The 5,139-nt window shown below is 36.6% G+C and overlaps 1 protein-coding gene across 1 annotated transcript in view; it reads right to left on the reverse strand.

Moving 5' to 3' along the window:
- Nucleotides 1-3,497: 3,497 nt before the first annotated feature.
- Nucleotides 3,498-5,139, reverse strand: part of RBM45 (RNA binding motif protein 45) — a 20,427-nt gene continuing 18,785 nt past the window's right edge. Inside the window, exon 10 of the mRNA XM_017868288.1 lies at nucleotides 3,498-3,752. The gene's annotated coding sequence lies outside the window, so the exon portion shown is untranslated. The remainder of the gene's footprint in view (nucleotides 3,753-5,139) is intronic.

Consider the following 5,139-nt stretch of genomic DNA (forward strand, 5'->3'; position numbering starts at 1 on the left):
GAAGAACCAGATGCTTAATTCTAAAAAATGCCCAAGGTAAAAAGACTAGGAAACAACTTCTCGATGCCTTTCTATTACAACAGTCCAACCTAAGGTCCACCATAAGAAATCTCCTTGGGCCAGTATATTCCAAAGTTAATGTCACTGACCACCCCATCATAACCACAGCTTGTTCAAAAACTCACCCCAAACCTGCAGAACCAGTATACCTACATTTTAAACAAACACTCATCGTGATTCTTGTGGACACCAAAGTTTAAGAACCACAGTTTTGGCCGGGTGCGGTAGCTCATGCCTGTAATCCCAGCACTTTGGGAGGCTGAGGCGGGCAGGTCACCTGAGGTCGGGAGTTTGAGACCAGCCTGACCAACATGGAGAAACTCTGTCTCTACTAAAAATACAAAATCAGCTGGGTGTAGTGGCACGTGCCTGTAATCCCAGCTACTTGGGAGGCTGAGGCAGCAGAATCGCTTGAACCCAGGAGGTGGAGGTTGCGGTGAGCTGAGATTGCACCAATGTACTCCAGCCTGGGCAACAAGGGTGAAACTCTGTCTCAAAAAAAAAAAAAAGCCACAGTTTTAGGCATTTCAAACACCATCATTTCTGTCTCAGTGCCTTAAATTAACACTGGAATGCTGCAATTTATCACCAGTGTTTATCACCACCTAGTGGTTAAGTCCCTTATTTCTACTTTCCATGGGTTCATTCATACTGAATAGGATCCCAATTAAGAGAGAACAAAATTCAGAGAAAGCTAGAATTTTAGAGTAATAATTTCCTGGGTATTTTCACTACCTTTTATCTATGGTAGATTAAACCTGTGGAACTAAAAATACTGAACATTTTCTAAGTGTATTTAACCATGAAAAATTCTTTCTAGTATTTCAAGGAACATAGTTTGGAACATGTTGCTTTAGAAACAGCAAATTTGACAGTTGCTTTCAGTAATCTACCATACAAGACCTCAGTTAATTAATTTACAAGAAGGCTTTAATCAGGCTTATTTTAAATGTTATTTCTTATTTTAACTACATACTTGAGAGGTTTATTGAGATGTATTGCTTATTATTTTAAAAAGTTTTAAAGAAATATATACTAATAAAACTCCACTGTGTTGGCAGTTTTAATAACTAACATTTGCTGGGCATCCAAGTATTTATATATTGTGTTCTCATACTCAAAATGCATCTAAGAAGTAGACATTAAGGTGAAGACATAAACAACTAGATTACTAAATGCTATTTTTTTAGGTTCTAGAATTTCCTCATTCTAAGAAAAATCTAAAATTCTGGCTTTTAAAATACAGCTTTAGGGATCAACTTCAAAAGATAGGAAGACAGGACCAAGGCTAAAAAACTGAGAGGATTAAGATGAAACGCACCCTGAAGCCGAAGTAAGTATTGTTTACTGAGACATGCAATTGGGAAGGAAAACAAAACAACAGGTTGCACTGAAAAAGCAAAGTGTTTTGTAGGTAGAGAGGTATCATACGATCTCTTTAAAATTTATACTATGATTCAAATAAATATATCTAGATAAGGCACCTTACTCTTAACCACAACTGTTTGCTGGGACTGGCTGCCTGACTGGTAGAAGGGAGAAACTGGGATCATTTAATCTGAATAGAGAATGTGGAGGGCTGGCCAGGTATATGACGGCTACCATATGACAGATTCAAGTTCTCCTAGAAAGCCCAGTGAAATACTTTAATAGGGGAAAACTGTAGGAAATAGGATCTTACCTCAATTGTGAAGATTAACCAGAGATGCAGTGGACTCAAGTAGGAGGTAGAGAGCTCCTTTCTGTAACTAAGTGTCACTTTTACACTGTTTAGATTAACCACCTGGCAGAAATATTTTTGAGGTAATTCAAGCATTACTTACATGGCAGAGCCCAATAACTTGTAAGGAACAATTTAATTCCAATCTGTGAAAACTGAACTATATGTACAGTAAATGAGTTTGGTATAACTACACCTATTTTTTGGTAATTAATCCACAGCTCCCCTCATTTAGGTTTTTCATTACTTTTTTTTTAAAAAAAAATTAAAAACAAACAAACGGAGGACAGTGGCTATTCACAGGTATAATAACAACACTCTCTACCCTCGAACTCCTGGGCTCTGGCACTCCTAACGCCTCAGCCTCCTGAGTAGCTGGGACTACAGTCATGCGCCACTGCACCCAGTTTTGCTTTCTCTTTAAAATAAATCCTCTGACTCACAGAAAGATACCTGGCCTAATTCTTGTCAGCAGTTTTGCCTGTGAAGATAAGACTAAATTTTCTTATCTAAATTTGCTAAAATCACTGCCTTTTAAAAGAAAAGATTTTAGTTTTCCAGTAGAGATGTCCAAGTATAAGATACTCAATTATTATGATTGCTGAATTTAATCTTTTATCGTTAGTTTGAGTCAGAATGTGAGAAGTATAATGAGGAGATAATTATGTTTTAACAAATGCATATTATTTATAATACCTTTTATTAAAAGTGCCAAATGCTTGATTTAGATATACCTTTTGATACATATCAATTCAACTCCAGAGCTAATAAAATTTTTTTGTTAAAGTTTTTAAAATACAAGCAGAATAGATCCCTAATTTTAAATCTTTATTTAGTTTTAGTTTTTATTTTTGAGACAGGGTCTCGCTCTGTCATCCAGGCTGGAGCAGTACTATTGTGGCTCACTGTAGCCTTGGTCTCCTAGGCTTAAACAATCCTTCCACCTCAGCCTTCTGAGTAGCTGGGACTATAGGCACACACCACTACGCCTGGTTAATTTTGTAATTTTCTGTAGAGACCGGGTCCTCTATGTTGCCCAGGCTGGTCTCCTCTTGAACCCTAGGGCTCAAGTGATCCTCCCACCTTGGCCTCCTAAAGTGCCAGGATTATAGGTGTGGTGAGCAACCACCCCCAGCCCTAATTTTTAATCTTTAGTTTCAAAATAACTATACCTCCTATTGTAGTCTGTTTTGGAAATTCCTTACATTTCATATTTTGGAGTGGCCATTATTTCTATAAAGATAAAATGCCCATCCCCAAAGCCACTGACATTTATTTAAATTTATTATCAACAAGTTTTAATTTTTTTTATCACTGTTGCCTTATAATCTTAAAAGAGCTTTACAAAATTACCAACACATTTTGGTATAACTAAAAAAAAACCATATAAAATATTTCCAATGATTTTGTCTTTTGTCCTTAGATTAAGTGTAAACAGTTAAGCTCCATGTACAGATTGAGTAGCAATTACCATATTTTATTGACTCTAAGATGCAACTGATTGAAAAAAAGCACCTTTTCATGTTTTATTAAGAAAGAAAATAAGGTTGTTAATTACATTATGCGATACAACTGATACCGAGATGCTTCTACTTTCAGGGGTGTTAAAATGTGAAAGATGTGCATCTCAAAATCAATGACATATGTCATTTAGTCAAATTCTAAAGACTGTCTATTAAATTTTTCCGTTCTTGTCTTTCACATAAATAAGTCATGATTTAGTTAGCAAAGAAAACTTTATTTCTGCTACATGTAACAACATATTGCTCTAAGGAACAACTATTATATTCGTTTTAGCATTAATGTATGGATTCAAAAATACATGTCAGCAATCCCTGCTTCCCAGACAAAACAATGCTGTACACAGACTATCAGGTATATGAAAAAAAAGCTGTCAACTGTCCACAGGGAATGCGTCCAGTCACATTTTCAGTCAGTCAGCTGAGGATTATGTCATTATTTAGTCTTTGTTCTGTAGAAAGAACACAACACAAGTATGAAAATCATCACCTGAAAGGAAAGGAAATAGCTGTTGTAGTATTCCTAAAATGTTAGGAATTGTTCCTTTATTTCAATATACCTAATGTTATCTGCTTAATCATAGCTGCCCCCAAATAAAACCAAACTTACTCAGAAGGGCGATGCAGGTGTTGAATTTCTAGAGGGAAAGTGTTGTGAATAATTAAAAATCTGATTCTCTGAAATACTAAAATTTCTATTTTCCTCAAATAGAGAATTACATTGTGGTTATCAGACCCATCTCAAAATAGAACTCAACTATTTTCAATGTTATATCCTTGGATCAGCTGCTTCTATTTCCTGGGCATGACTCACTTAATCCCAGGCCCATACCTCAGAGAGAAAATAAACCAGCCTTCATGAACTGTGTTTGCAGCCTCTTAAAAATTAAAGAAACAAACAAAAAAGTGTACCTACCCCCCAAAACTTGTCACAATCATATAAAATTTGGGAAAGTCTTCCACAGTATCTTATCGAACCTTAAAATAAGGTAATATATTTATTTAATACACCAACAAAGAAGAGTCTCATAATGGAGTCCATTGTAAATAGAAGATCCGCAGCAAAAATAAAAAAGCCATGCTGCAATTAGAAGAAATTCAAAACCGTGTAGCTAATCGTATCCTATCCAAATAGCCATTTCAACTACCTGACCCCTCTTTTATCTCTGCCCTGAATATGTGTAACAGTTCAAAAAAGGGAAAATGATAGATTAAAATTTTTGTGAACAGCCATGCTGAATATGCAATTCCTCTAATGTAGGAAATTGGATGAGTTTAAGGGAAAAATGTGGTATTATAAGGCTTAGTTCTCACAGTACCAACTGGCCATGAGGTAGTTTTATATCATTATACTTTTAGTTTCTGATCATTTGGATGTCATTATTTTAGATAAGAGGACATCTCAAAGGTTTCACTGAAGCTACAAATGCAAGAGTTTTAGCTTAGACTTGCAAAGCCTTTTTTTCATTTTACAAGGAATTTTGTTGACTCATTGTCTCTCAAAAGCCCTATGAGAAAACTGGGGCTCAAAAAGGCCAAGAGGGTCAGGTGCAGTGGTTCATGCCTGTAATCCCAGCACTTTGGGAGGCCGAGGAAGGCAGATGACTTGAGCTTAGGAGTTCAAGGCCAGTCTGGGCAACATGGCAAAACCCTGTCTTACAAAAAAAAAATTACCCGGGCATGGTGGCACATGCCTGTAGTCCTAGCTACTCGGGAGGCTGAGCTGTGAGGACTGCTTGAGCCCAGGAGGCAGAGGTTGTAGTAAGCCAAGATCAGGCCACTGCACTCCAGCCTGGGTGACAGAGTGAGATTCTGTGTTTTAAAAAAAAAAAAAAAAAA

Source organism: Rhinopithecus bieti, unplaced genomic scaffold (genome assembly GCF_001698545.2).
Source record: "Rhinopithecus bieti isolate Rb0 unplaced genomic scaffold, ASM169854v2 scaffold_3062, whole genome shotgun sequence".
NCBI lineage: Eukaryota > Metazoa > Chordata > Mammalia > Primates > Cercopithecidae > Rhinopithecus > Rhinopithecus bieti.